Source organism: Rhinolophus hipposideros (genome assembly GCF_964194185.1).
Source record: "Rhinolophus hipposideros genome assembly, contig: HAP1_SCAFFOLD_79, whole genome shotgun sequence".
Classification (NCBI taxonomy): Eukaryota; Metazoa; Chordata; class Mammalia; order Chiroptera; family Rhinolophidae; genus Rhinolophus; species Rhinolophus hipposideros.
The window spans coordinates 139,186-154,650 of record NW_027668954.1 but is presented as its reverse complement, the minus strand read 5'-3'; positions in this window follow the sequence as shown (position 1 = coordinate 154,650).

Here is a 15,465-nt window from a genome sequence, read left to right as displayed (position 1 = left end):
TTTTCAGTTTGATGTCATCACACATGTTTATTTTTTCTCTTACTTCGCTCGCGCGAGGGGATATATCAGTAAAAATCTTACTCCGGGTAATGTCCATGAAGTTTCTTCCCATATTTTCTTCTAGATATTTTATGGTTGTGGCGCGGGGGCCTGCTCCCAGCGTCTGTGGCCACAGCACCTTGAACGCGCCCGATGTCCTCTGATCTGGGAAGCTAAGCAGGGTCGGGCCTGGTCAGTACTTGGATGGGGGACCGCCCGGGAATAACGGGTGCCCTCTGCTTCCGCCCGCCACTCCTTTTGCGGCCGCCCCGGCCCTCGTCCTTCGGGAGTGGCCCAGCCCGCCTAATAAACCCAGGCCAGGGGTGGCGCTGGGGGGGCTAGTGGGCAGGGGGAGAGGAATGGGTGGCGCCACACAGCACTACAATCTCGCTGCCCCGGCCCCACGCCAGGCCCTTCGGCCCGGGCTCCCCCCTCCCCCCCACCACCTTCTTAGTCCCCTTCCCTCCCGCAAGCCGTCTGCCAGCAGCCGTTCGCCCCGCCCCCAAGGCCCAAGCCCCGATCTGCCTGCAGGCGCAGGCCTGCCTCGGCCTTGGGCGGCTTTCTCCAGCCAGGGACGTGCTGGTGCTTGACACCTCGGGACCCAGCCCAGGGCACGACCATCGCTCTGCCTGCCCCTGGGCCCCTAGACAGAGACTCCGGGTGTCGCCCGACACCGGACCAAGGGGAACGCCACCAGCCCCACCCCACCGGATAGCTCCGTCTCTGATGGCCGGCACCGCGACCCCTCCCCGCCCCCCTTTCATCTCCCCGGAGCACCAGGCGCCCTCCGTTCCCGCAGAACTCGGTGGCCCCACCCACAGCACCAAAAGAGCAGGGACAAAACGGCAGGAGTTGGGAGCACACGTGCCCTCCGGCTCCAGGAGAGACCAGCACAGGGAAAAGCAGGCAGGCGGGCATGCACACAACCCACACGAGGAGGGTGCCTGGGGCCGCTCCTCTCCTCCCGCATGCGGGACCCAGGGCGGGGCTCGGAGCCCGGCGGCGATCCGCGGACCCTGGAGGCCTGCCCCGGGGTCCCACGGTGACTGCCAGCGCCCGGGCACTGCCTCCGTAACGGAGCCCAGCCCCGGGCACCACCGCACTCCTGTGGGGAAGCCGCCACTTCAACTCAGCCTCAGTGCCTCTGTCCCAGTCGGTGTCCCATCCTGTGCGTCAGTCCCCCCTCCTCCCCAACTACCAACCCCTGTCTGTCTGTCTTCTGCCACCTCCAGGGAAGTGGTAGAGGCCCCGTGGAGTCTCGGATGGCGCGAAGGGGCCTCGCTGCGGGCAAGGAGGAAAAGGCAGTCCACCCAGGCGGCGTTTTGAGGAGGGGGGGAGCAGGCGGGAGGCGGGGCCCTGGCGGAGCCGGCCAGCGGGGAGATGCTCCGGACGGGAGAAGCCCGGCAGCCTGGTTCGCGCTCACCACGCAGGCCGGTCCGCTGCTCATTTTTTTTTTATTTTATTTATTTATTTATTTTTTTATTAATTAATTTATTTATTAGTTTCAGGTGTACAAAACAAGGTAATACTTAGACGTTCATCATTTATATCCCTCATACTTTGAACCCCCCAACCCCATCCACTATCCCTCCGACCTCATACTGAACTATCACATTATATATATAAAATTATTGTTGGCATTCATTAATGTTTAGCTTCTGGTGTACAATGCCATGATCAGGTATCCACTGTATCCCTGAGGTGGTCTCCCAAATAGGACGCATGTCCATCGGATACCCAACAAAATCTTTACAACATTATAGAATACCTTCCCCAAATTAATTTTCAAAAAAACCCTGAGGCCATCTTGTGGTTACCAGCTGCTTCCAAATCCCTTCACCTTTCCCCTTATGCCCAACCCCCTCCCACACACCCATCTAACCACTCTCGGTTTTTTGTCTGCTTCCCCAAAACTGTCTCTGATTAGTTCATTCACATAGTCTTTTCTTTAGATTCCATATATAAGTGAGATCATATGGTACTTGTCTTTCTCTTTCTGACTTATTTCACTTAACATAATGCTCTCTAGATCCATCCATGTTGCTGCAAATGATAAGATTTCTTTCTTCTTCATGGCTGCGTAATACTCCATTGAATAAATGTACCACAGCTTCTTAATCCAGTCATCTACCGATGGGCATTTTGGTTGTTTCCATATCTTGGCTATTGTGTAAAGTGCTGCAATAAACATAGGAGTGCATACAGATTTTTGAATTGGAGTTTTGGATTTCTCCGGGTAGATGCCTAGGAGTGGAATTACTGGATCATAGGGGAGTTCCATTTTCAGATTCCTGAGATACCTCCATACTGTTTTCCATAGTGGCTGCACTAATCTGCAGTCCCACCAACAGTGCACTAGCGTTCCCTTTTCTCCACATCCGCGCCAGCATTTGTTGTTTGTTGATTTATTGATAATAGCCATTTTGACTGGAGTGAGGTGGTATCTCATTGTGGTTTCTATTTGCATTTCTCTGCTGGTTAGTGAGGTTGAGCATTTCTTCATATGTCTTCTTGCCTTCTGTATGTCCTTTTTAGAGAAATGTCTCCCCAAGTCCTCTGCCCATTTTTTAATTGGCTGGTTTGTTTTTTTGGAGTTGAGTTGAGTAAGTTTTTTATAGATTTGTGATATTAATCCCTTATCAGATATATCATTGGCAAATATCTTTTCCCATACAGTAGGATCCCTTTTTGTTTTATTGATGGTTTCCTTTGCTGTGAAAAAACTTTTCAGTTTGATGTCATCACACATGTTTATTTTTTCTCTTACTTCGCTCGCGCGAGGGGATATATCAGTAAAAATCTTACTCCGGGTAATGTCCATGAAGTTTCTTCCCATATTTTCTTCTAGATATTTTATGGTTGTGGCGCGGGGGCCTGCTCCCAGCGTCTGTGGCCACAGCACCTTGAACGCGCCCGATGTCCTCTGATCTGGGAAGCTAAGCAGGGTCGGGCCTGGTCAGTACTTGGATGGGGGACCGCCCGGGAATACCGGGTGCCCTCTGCTTCCGCCCGCCACTCCTTTTGCGGCCGCCCCGGCCCTCGTCCTTCGGGAGTGGCCCAGCCCGCCTAATAAACCCAGGCCAGGGGTGGCGCTGGGGGGGCTAGTGGGCAGGGGGAGAGGAATGGGTGGCGCCACACAGCACTACAATCTCGCTGCCCCGGCCCCACGCCAGGCCCTTCGGCCCGGGCTCCCCCCTCCCCCCCACCACCCTCTTAGTCCCCTTCCCTCCCGCAAGCCGTCTGCCAGCAGCCGTTCGCCCCGCCCCCAAGGCCCAAGCCCCGATCTGCCTGCAGGCGCAGGCCTGCCTCGGCCTTGGGCGGCTTTCTCCAGCCAGGGACGTGCTGGTGCTTGACACCTCGGGACCCAGCCCAGGGCACGACCATCGCTCTGCCTGCCCCTGGGCCCCTAGACAGAGACTCCGGGTGTCGCCCGACACCGGACCAAGGGGAACGCCACCAGCCCCACCCCACCGGATAGCTCCGTCTCTGATGGCCGGCACCGCGACCCCTCCCCGCCCCCCTTTCATCTCCCCGGAGCACCAGGCGCCCTCCGTTCCCGCAGAACTCGGTGGCCCCACCCACAGCACCAAAAGAGCAGGGACAAACCGGCAGGAGTTGGGAGCGCACGTGCCCTCCGGCTCCAGGAGAGACCAGCACAGGGTAAAGCAGGCAGGCGGGCATGCACACAACCCACACGAGGAGGGTGCCTGGGGCTGCTCCTCTCCTCCCGCATGCGGGACCCAGGGCGGGGCTCGGAGCCCGGCGGCGATCCGCGGACCCTGGAGGCCTGCCCCGGGGTCCCACGGTGACTGCCAGCGCCCGGGCACTGCCTCCGTAACGGAGCCCAGCCCCGGGCACCACCGCACTCCTGTGGGGAAGCCGCCACTTCAACTCAGCCTCAGTGCCTCTGTCCCAGTCGGTGTCCCATCCTGTGCGTCAGTCCCCCCACCTCCCCAACTACCAACCCCTGTCTGTCTGTCTTCTGCCACCTCCAGGGAAGTGGTAGAGGCCCCGTGGAGTCTCGGATGGCGCGAAGGGGCCTCGCTGCGGGCAAGGAGGAAAAGGCAGTCCACCCAGGCGGCGTTTTGAGGAGGGGGGGAGCAGGCGGGAGGCGGGGCCCTGGCGGAGCCGGCCAGCGGGGAGATGCTCCGGACGGGAGAAGCCCGGCAGCCTGGTTCGCGCTCACCACGCAGGCCGGTCCGCTGCTCATTTTTTTTTTATTTTATTTATTTATTTATTTTTTTATTAATTAATTTATTTATTAGTTTCAGGTGTACAAAACAAGGTAATACTTAGACGTTCATCATTTATATCCCTCATACTTTGAACCCCCCAACCCCATCCACTATCCCTCCGACCTCATACTGAACCATCACATTATATATATAAAATTATTGTTGGCATTCATTAATGTTTAGCTTCTGGTGTACAATGCCATGATCAGGTATCCACTGTATCCCTGAGGTGGTCTCCCAAATAGGACGCATGTCCATCGGATACCCAACAAAATCTTTACAACATTATAGAATACCTTCCCCAAATTAATTTTCAAAAAAACCCTGAGGCCATCTTGTGGTTACCAGCTGCTTCCAAATCCCTTCACCTTTCCCCTTATGGCCAACCCCCTCCCACACACCCATCTAACCACTCTCGGTTTTTTGTCTGCTTCCCCAAAACTGTCTCTGATTAGTTCATTCACATAGTCTTTTCTTTAGATTCCATATATAAGTGAGATCATATGGTACTTGTCTTTCTCTTTCTGACTTATTTCACTTAACATAATGCTCTCTAGATCCATCCATGTTGCTGCAAATGATAAGATTTCTTTCTTCTTCATGGCTGCGTAATACTCCATTGTATAAATGTACCACAGCTTCTTAATCCAGTCATCTACCGATGGGCATTTTGGTTGTTTCCATATCTTGGCTATTGTGTAAAGTGCTGCAATAAACATAGGAGTGCATACAGATTTTTGAATTGGAGTTTTGGATTTCTCCGGGTAGATGCCTAGGAGTGGAATTACTGGATCATAGGGGAGTTCCATTTTCAGATTCCTGAGATACCTCCATACTGTTTTCCATAGTGGCTGCACTAATCTGCAGTCCCACCAACAGTGCACTAGCGTTCCCTTTTCTCCACATCCGCGCCAGCATTTGTTGTTTGTTGATTTATTGATAATAGCCATTTTGACTGGAGTGAGGTGGTATCTCATTGTGGTTTCTATTTGCATTTCTCTGCTGGTTAGTGAGGTTGAGCATTTCTTCATATGTCTTCTTGCCTTCTGTATGTCCTTTTTAGAGAAATGTCTCCCCAAGTCCTCTGCCCATTTTTTAATTGGGTGGTTTGTTTTTTTGGAGTTGAGTTGAGTAAGTTTTTTATAGATTTGTGATATTAATCCCTTATCAGATATATCATTGGCAAATATCTTTTCCCATACAGTAGGATCCCTTTTTGTTTTATTGATGGTTTCCTTTGCTGTGAAAAAACTTTTCAGTTTGATGTCATCACACATGTTTATTTTTTCTCTTACTTCGCTCGCGCGAGGGGATATATCAGTAAAAATCTTACTCCGGGTAATGTCCATGAAGTTTCTTCCCATATTTTCTTCTAGATATTTTATGGTTTTGGCGCGGGGGCCTGCTCCCAGCGTCTGTGGCCACAGCACCTTGAACGCGCCCGATGTCCTCTGATCTGGAAAGCTAAGCAGGGTCGGGCCTGGTCAGTACTTGGATGGGGGACCGCCCGGGAATACCGGGTGCCCTCTGCTTCCGCCCGCCACTCCTTTTGCGGCCGCCCCGGCCCTCGTCCTTCGGGAGTGGCCCAGCCCGCCTAATAAACCCAGGCCAGGGGTGGCGCTGGGGGGGCTAGTGGGCAGGGGGAGAGGAATGGGTGGCGCCACACAGCACTACAATCTCGCTGCCCCGGCCCCACGCCAGGCCCTTCGGCCCGGGCTCCCCCCTCCCCCCCACCACCTTCTTAGTCCCCTTCCCTCCCGCAAGCCGTCTGCCAGCAGCCGTTCGCCCCGCCCCCAAGGCCCAAGCCCCGATCTGCCTGCAGGCGCAGGCCTGCCTCGGCCTTGGGCGGCTTTCTCCAGCCAGGGACGTGCTGGTGCTTGACACCTCGGGACCCAGCCCAGGGCACGACCATCGCTCTGCCTGCCCCTGGGCCCCTAGACAGAGACTCCGGGTGTCGCCCGACACCGGACCAAGGGGAACGCCACCAGCCCCACCCCACCGGATAGCTCCGTCTCTGATGGCCGGCACTGCGACCCCTCCCCGCCCCCCTCTCATCTCCCCGGAGCACCAGGCGCCCTCCGTTCCCGCAGAACTCGGTGGCCCCACCCACAGCACCAAAAGAGCAGGGACAAACCGGCAGGAGTTGGGAGCACACGTGCCCTCCGGCTCCAGGAGAGACCAGCACAGGGTAAAGCAGGCAGGCGGGCATGCACACAACCCACACGAGGAGGGTGCCTGGGGCCGCTCCTCTCCTCCCGCATGCGGGACCCAGGGCGGGGCTCGGAGCCCGGCGGCGATCCGCGGACCCTGGAGGCCTGCCCCGGGGTCCCACGGTGACTGCCAGCGCCCGGGCACTGCCTCCGTAACGGAGCCCAGCCCCGGGCACCACCGCACTCCTGTGGGGAAGCCGCCACTTCAACTCAGCCTCAGTGCCTCTGTCCCAGTCGGTGTCCCATCCTGTGCGTCAGTCCCCCCTCCTCCCCAACTACCAACCCCTGTCTGTCTGTCTTCTGCCACCTCCAGGGAAGTGGTAGAGGCCCCGTGGAGTCTCGGATGGCGCGAAGGGGCCTCGCTGCGGGCAAGGAGGAAAAGGCAGTCCACCCAGGCGGCGTTTTGAGGAGGCTGGGAGCTGGCGGGAGGCGGGGTCCTGGCGGAGCCGGCCAGCGGGGAGATGCTCCGGACGGGAGAAGCCCGGCAGCCTGGTTCGCGCTCACCACGCAGGCCGGTCCGCTGCTCATTTTTTTTTTATTTTATTTATTTATTTATTTTTTTATTAATTAATTTATTTATTAGTTTCAGGTGTACAAAACAAGGTAATACTTAGACGTTCATCATTTATATCCCTCATACTTTGAACCCCCCAACCCCATCCACTATCCCTCCGACCTCATACTGAACTATCACATTATATATATAAAATTATTGTTGGCATTCATTAATGTTTAGCTTCTGGTGTACAATGCCATGATCAGGTATCCACTGTATCCCTGAGGTGGTCTCCCAAATAGGACGCATGTCCATCGGATACCCAACAAAATCTTTACAACATTATAGAATACCTTCCCCAAATTAATTTTCAAAAAAACCCTGAGGCCATCTTGTGGTTACCAGCTGCTTCCAAATCCCTTCACCTTTCCCCTTATGCCCAACCCCCTCCCACACACCCATCTAACCACTCTCGGTTTTTTGTCTGCTTCCCCAAAACTGTCTCTGATTAGTTCATTCACATAGTCTTTTCTTTAGATTCCATATATAAGTGAGATCATATGGTACTTGTCTTTCTCTTTCTGACTTATTTCACTTAACATAATGCTCTCTAGATCCATCCATGTTGCTGCAAATGATAAGATTTCTTTCTTCTTCATGGCTGCGTAATACTCCATTGTATAAATGTACCACAGCTTCTTAATCCAGTCATCTACCGATGGGCATTTTGGTTGTTTCCATATCTTGGCTATTGTGTAAAGTGCTGCAATAAACATAGGAGTGCATACAGATTTTTGAATTGGAGTTTTGGATTTCTCCGGGTAGATGCCTAGGAGTGGAATTACTGGATCATAGGGGAGTTCCATTTTCAGATTCCTGAGATACCTCCATACTGTTTTCCATAGTGGCTGCACTAATCTGCAGTCCCACCAACAGTGCACTAGCGTTCCCTTTTCTCCACTTCCGCGCCAGCATTTGTTGTTTGTTGATTTATTGATAATAGCCATTTTGACTGGAGTGAGGTGGTATCTCATTGTGGTTTCTATTTGCATTTCTCTGCTGGTTAGTGAGGTTGAGCATTTCTTCATATGTCTTCTTGCCTTCTGTATGTCCTTTTTAGAGAAATGTCTCCCCAAGTCCTCTGCCCATTTTTTAATTGGGTGGTTTGTTTTTTTGGAGTTGAGTTGAGTAAGTTTTTTATAGATTTGTGATATTAATCCCTTATCAGATATATCATTGGCAAATATCTTTTCCCATACAGTAGGATCCCTTTTTGTTTTATTGATGGTTTCCTTTGCTGTGAAAAACCTTTTCAGTTTGATGTCATCACACATGTTTATTTTTTCTCTTACTTGGCTCCCGCGAGGGGATATATCAGTAAAAATCTTACTCCGGGTAATGTCCATGAAGTTTCTTCCCATATTTTCTTCTAGATATTTTATGGTTGTGGCGCGGGGGCCTGCTCCCAGCGTCTGTGGCCACAGCACCTTGAACGCGCCCGATGTCCTCTGATCTGGGAAGCTAAGCAGGGTCGGGCCTGGTCAGTACTTGGATGGGGGACCGCCCGGGAATACCGGGTGCCCTCTGCTTCCGCCCGCCACTCCTTTTGCGGCCGCCCCGGCCCTCGTCCTTCGGGAGTGGCCCAGCCCGCCTAATAAACCCAGGCCAGGGGTGGCGCTGGGGGGGCTAGTGGGCAGGGGGAGAGGAATGGGTGGCGCCACACAGCACTACAATCTCGCTGCCCCGGCCCCACGCCAGGCCCTTCGGCCCGGGCTCCCCCCTCCCCCCCACCACCTTCTTAGTCCCCTTCCCTCCCGCAAGCCGTCTGCCAGCAGCCGTTCGCCCCGCCCCCAAGGCCCAAGCCCCGATCTGCCTGCAGGCGCAGGCCTGCCTAGGCCTTGGGCGGCTTTCTCCAGCCAGGGACGTGCTGGTGCTTGACACCTCGGGACCCAGCCCAGGGCACGACCATCGCTCTGCCTGCCCCTGGGCCCCTAGACAGAGACTCCGGGTGTCGCCCGACACCGGACCAAGGGGAACGCCACCAGCCCCACCCCACCGGATAGCTCCGTCTCTGATGGCCGGCACCGCGACCCCTCCCCGCCCCCCTTTCATCTCCCTGGAGCACCAGGCGCCCTCCGTTCCCGCAGAACTCGGTGGCCCCGCCCACAGCACCAAAAGAGCAGGGACAAAACGGCAGGAGTTGGGAGCACACGTGCCCTCCGGCTCCAGGAGAGACCAGCACAGGGGAAAAGCAGGCAGGCGGGCATGCACACAACCCACACGAGGAGGGTGCCTGGGGCCGCTCCTCTCCTCCCGCATGCGGGACCCCGGGCGGGGCTCGGAGCCCGGCGGCGATCCGCGGACCCTGGAGGCCTGCCCCGGGGTCCCACGGTGACTGCCAGCGCCCGGGCACTGCCTCCGTATCGGAGCCCAGCCCCGGGCACCACCGCACTCCTGTGGGGAAGCCGCCACTTCAACTCAGCCTCAGTGCCTCTGTCCCAGTCGGTGTCCCATCCTGTGCGTCAGTCCCCCCTCCTCTCCCACTCCCAACCCCTGTCTGTCTGTCTTCTGCCACCTCCAGGGAAGTGGTAGAGGCCCCGTGGAGTCTCGGATGGCGCGAAGGGGCCTCGCTGCGGGCAAGGAGGAAAAGGCAGTCCACCCAGGCGGCGTTTTGAGGAGGCGGGGAGCTGGCGGGAGGCGGGGCCCTGGCGGAGCCGGCCAGCGGGGAGATGCTCCGGACGGGAGAAGCCCGGCAGCCTGGTTCGCGCTCACCACGCAGGCCGGTCCGCTGCTCATTATTCTTTTTATTTTATTTATTTATTTATTTATTTATTAATTAATTTATTTATTAGTTTCAGGTGTACAAAACAAGGTAATACTTACACGTTCATCATTTATATCCCTCATACTGTGAACACCCCACCCCCATCCACTATCCCTCCGACCTCATACGGAACCATCACATTATATATATAAAATTATTGTTGGCATTCATTAATGTTTAGCTTCTGGTGTACAATGCCATGATCAGGTATCCACTGTATCCCTGAGGTGGTCTCCCAAATAGGACGCATGTCCATCAGATACCCAACAAAATCTTTACAACATTATAGAATACCTTCCCCAAATTAATTTTCAAAAAAACCCTGAGGCCATCTTGTGGTTACCAGCTGCTTCCAAATCCCTTCACCTTTCCCCTTATGGCCAACCCCCTCCCACACACCCATCTAACCACTCTCGGTTTTTTGTCTGCTTCCCCAAAACTGTCTCTGATTAGTTCATTCACATAGTCTTTTCTTTAGATTCCATATATAAGTGAGATCATATGGTACTTGTCTTTCTCTTTCTGACTTATTTCACTTAACATAATGCTCTCTAGATCCATCCATGTTGCTGCAAATGATAAGATTTCTTTCTTCTTCATGGCTGCGTAATACTCCATTGTATAAATGTACCACAGCTTCTTAATCCAGTCATCTACCGATGGGCATTTTGGTTGTTTCCATATCTTGGCTATTGTGTAAAGTGCTGCAATAAACATAGGAGTGCATACAGATTTTTGAATTGGAGTTTTGGATTTCTCCGGGTAGATGCCTAGGAGTGGAATTACTGGATCATAGGGGAGTTCCATTTTCAGATTCCTGAGATACCTCCATACTGTTTTCCATAGTGGCTGCACTAATCTGCAGTCCCACCAACAGTGCACTAGCGTTCCCTTTTCTCCACATCCGCGCCAGCATTTGTTGTTTGTTGATTTATTGATAATAGCCATTTTGACTGGAGTGAGGTGGTATCTCATTGTGGTTTCTATTTGCATTTCTCTGCTGGTTAGTGAGGTTGAGCATTTCTTCATATGTCTTCTTGCCTTCTGTATGTCCTTTTTAGAGAAATGTCTCCCCAAGTCCTCTGCCCATTTTTTAATTGGGTGGTTTGTTTTTTTGGAGTTGAGTTGAGTAAGTTTTTTATAGATTTGTGATATTAATCCCTTATCAGATATATCATTGGCAAATATCTTTTCCCATACAGTAGGATCCCTTTTTGTTTTATTGATGGTTTCCTTTGCTGTGAAAAAACTTTTCAGTTTGATGTCATCACACATGTTTATTTTTTCTCTTACTTCGCTCGCGCGAGGGGATATATCAGTAAAAATCTTACTCCGGGTAATGTCCATGAAGTTTCTTCCCATATTTTCTTCTAGATATTTTATGGTTTTGGCGCGGGGGCCTGCTCCCAGCGTCTGTGGCCACAGCACCTTGAACGCGCCCGATGTCCTCTGATCTGGAAAGCTAAGCAGGGTCGGGCCTGGTCAGTACTTGGATGGGGGACCGCCCGGGAATACCGGGTGCCCTCTGCTTCCGCCCGCCACTCCTTTTGCGGCCGCCCCGGCCCTCGTCCTTCGGGAGTGGCCCAGCCCGCCTAATAAACCCAGGCCAGGGGTGGCGCTGGGGGGGCTAGTGGGCAGGGGGAGAGGAATGGGTGGCGCCACACAGCACTACAATCTCGCTGCCCCGGCCCCACGCCAGGCCCTTCGGCCCGGGCTCCCCCCTCCCCCCCACCACCTTCTTAGTCCCCTTCCCTCCCGCAAGCCGTCTGCCAGCAGCCGTTCGCCCCGCCCCCAAGGCCCAAGCCCCGATATGCCTGCAGGCGCAGGCCTGCCTCGGCCTTGGGCGGCTTTCTCCAGCCAGGGACGTGCTGGTGCTTGACACCTCGGGACCCAGCCCAGGGCACGACCATCGCTCTGCCTGCCCCTGGGCCCCTAGACAGAGACTCCGGGTGTCGCCCGACACCGGACCAAGGGGAACGCCACCAGCCCCACCCCACCGGATAGCTCCGTCTCTGATGGCCGGCACCGCGACCCCTCCCCGCCCCCCTCTCATCTCCCCGGAGCACCAGGCGCCCTCCGTTCCCGCAGAACTCGGTGGCCCCACCCACAGCACCAAAAGAGCAGGGACAAACCGGCAGGAGTTGGGAGCACACGTGCCCTCCGGCTCCAGGAGAGACCAGCACAGGGTAAAGCAGGCAGGCGGGCATGCACACAACCCACACGAGGAGGGTGCCTGGGGCCGCTCCTCTCCTCCCGCATGCGGGACCCAGGGCGGGGCTCGGAGCCCGGCGGCGATCCGCGGACCCTGGAGGCCTGCCCCGGGGTCCCACGGTGACTGCCAGCGCCCGGGCACTGCCTCCGTAACGGAGCCCAGCCCCGGGCACCACCGCACTCCTGTGGGGAAGCCGCCACTTCAACTCAGCCTCAGTGCCTCTGTCCCAGTCTGTGTCCCATCCTGTGCGTCAGTCCCCCCTCCTCCCCAACTACCAACCCCTGTCTGTCTGTCTTCTGCCACCTCCAGGGAAGTGGTAGAGGCCCCGTGGAGTCTCGGATGGCGCGAAGGGGCCTCGCTGCGGGCAAGGAGGAAAAGGCAGTCCACCCAGGCGGCGTTTTGAGGAGGCGGGGAGCAGGCGGGAGGCGGGGCCCTGGCGGAGCCGGCCAGCGGGGAGATGCTCCGGACGGGAGAAGCCCTGCAGCCTGGTTCGCGCTCACCACGCAGGCCGGTCCGCTGCTCATTTTTTTTTAATTTTATTTATTTATTTATTTTTTTATTAATTAATTTATTTATTAGTTTCAGGTGTACAAAACAAGGTAATACTTAGACGTTCATCATTTATATCCCTCATACTTTGAACCCCCCAACCCCATCCACTATCCCTCCGACCTCATACTGAACCATCACATTATATATATAAAATTATTGTTGGCATTCATTAATGTTTAGCTTCTGGTGTACAATGCCATGATCAGGTATCCACTGTATCCCTGAGGTGGTCTCCCAAATAGGACGCATGTCCATCGGATACCCAACAAAATCTTTACAACATTATAGAATACCTTCCCCAAATTAATTTTCAAAAAAACCCTGAGGCCATCTTGTGGTTACCAGCTGCTTCCAAATCCCTTCACCTTTCCCCTTATGCCCAACCCCCTCCCACACACCCATCTAACCACTCTCGGTTTTTTGTCTGCTTCCCCAAAACTGTCTCTGATTAGTTCATTCACATAGTCTTTTCTTTAGATTCCATATATAAGTGAGATCATATGGTACTTGTCTTTCTCTTTCTGACTTATTTCACTTAACATAATGCTCTCTAGATCCATCCATGTTGCTGCAAATGATAAGATTTCTTTCTTCTTCATGGCTGCGTAATACTCCATTGTATAAATGTACCACAGCTTCTTAATCCAGTCATCTACCGATGGGCATTTTGGTTGTTTCCATATCTTGGCTATTGTGTAAAGTGCTGCAATAAACATAGGAGTGCATACAGATTTTTGAATTGGAGTTTTGGATTTCTCCGGGTAGATGCCTAGGAGTGGAATTACTGGATCATAGGGGAGTTCCATTTTCAGATTCCTGAGATACCTCCATACTGTTTTCCATAGTGGCTGCACTAATCTGCAGTCCCACCAACAGTGCACTAGCGTTCCCTTTTCTCCACATCCGCGCCAGCATTTGTTGTTTGTTGATTTATTGATAATAGCCATTTTGACTGGAGTGAGGTGGTATCTCATTGTGGTTTCTATTTGCATTTCTCTGCTGGTTAGTGAGGTTGAGCATTTCTTCATATGTCTTCTTGCCTTCTGTATGTCCTTTTTAGAGAAATGTCTCCCCAAGTCCTCTGCCCATTTTTTAATTGGGTGGTTTGTTTTTTTGGAGTTGAGTTGAGTAAGTTTTTTATAGATTTGTGATATTAATCCCTTATCAGATATATCATTGGCAAATATCTTTTCCCATACAGTAGGATCCCTTTTTGTTTTATTGATGGTTTCCTTTGCTGTGAAAAAACTTTTCAGTTTGATGTCATCACACATGTTTATTTTTTCTCTTACTTCGCTCGCGCGAGGGGATATATCAGTAAAAATCTTACTCCGGGTAATGTCCATGAAGTTTCTTCCCATATTTTCTTCTAGATATTTTATGGTTTTGGCGCGGGGGCCTGCTCCCAGCGTCTGTGGCCACAGCACCTTGAACGCGCCCGATGTCCTCTGATCTGGAAAGCTAAGCAGGGTCGGGCCTGGTCAGTACTTGGATGGGGGACCGCCCGGGAATACCGGGTGCCCTCTGCTTCCGCCCGCCACTCCTTTTGCGGCCGCCCCGGCCCTCGTCCTTCGGGAGTGGCCCAGCCCGCCTAATAAACCCAGGCCAGGGGTGGCGCTGGGGGGGCTAGTGGGCAGGGGGAGAGGAATGGGTGGCGCCACACAGCACTACAATCTCGCTGCCCCGGCCCCACGCCAGGCCCTTCGGCCCGGGCTCCCCCCTCCCCCCCACCACCTTCTTAGTCCCCTTCCCTCCCGCAAGCCGTCTGCCAGCAGCCGTTCGCCCCGCCCCCAAGGCCCAAGCCCCGATCTGCCTGCAGGCGCAGGCCTGCCTCGGCCTTGGGCGGCTTTCTCCAGCCAGGGACGTGCTGGTGCTTGACACCTCGGGACCCAGCCCAGGGCACGACCATCGCTCTGCCTGCCCCTGGGCCCCTAGACAGAGACTCCGGGTGTCGCCCGACACCGGACCAAGGGGAACGCCACCAGCCCCACCCCACCGGATAGCTCCGTCTCTGATGGCCGGCACTGCGACCCCTCCCCGCCCCCCTCTCATCTCCCCGGAGCACCAGGCGCCCTCCGTTCCCGCAGAACTCGGTGGCCCCACCCACAGCACCAAAAGAGCAGGGACAAACCGGCAGGAGTTGGGAGCACACGTGCCCTCCGGCTCCAGGAGAGACCAGCACAGGGTAAAGCAGGCAGGCGGGCATGCACACAACCCACACGAGGAGGGTGCCTGGGGCCGCTCCTCTCCTCCCGCATGCGGGACCCAGGGCGGGGCTCGGAGCCCGGCGGCGATCCGCGGACCCTGGAGGCCTGCCCCGGGGTCCCACGGTGACTGCCAGCGCCCGGGCACTGCCTCCGTAACGGAGCCCAGCCCCGGGCACCACCGCACTCCTGTGGGGAAGCCGCCACTTCAACTCAGCCTCAGTGCCTCTGTCCCAGTCGGTGTCCCATCCTGTGCGTCAGTCCCCCCTCCTCCCCAACTACCAACCCCTGTCTGTCTGTCTTCTGCCACCTCCAGGGAAGTGGTAGAGGCCCCGTGGAGTCTCGGATGGCGCGAAGGGGCCTCGCTGCGGGCAAGGAGGAAAAGGCAGTCCACCCAGGCGGCGTTTTGAGGAGGCGGGGAGCAGGCGGGAGGCGGGGCCCTGGCGGAGCCGGCCAGCGGGGAGATGCTCCGGACGGGAGAAGCCCTGCAGCCTGGTTCGCGCTCACCACGCAGGCCGGTCCGCTGCTCATTTTTTTTTTTTATTTTATTTATTTATTTATTTTTTTATTAATTAATTTATTTATTAGTTTCAGGTGTACAAAACAAGGTAATACTTAGACGTTCATCATTTATATCCCTCATACTTTGAACCCCCCAACCCCATCCACTATCCCTCCGACCTCATACTGAAC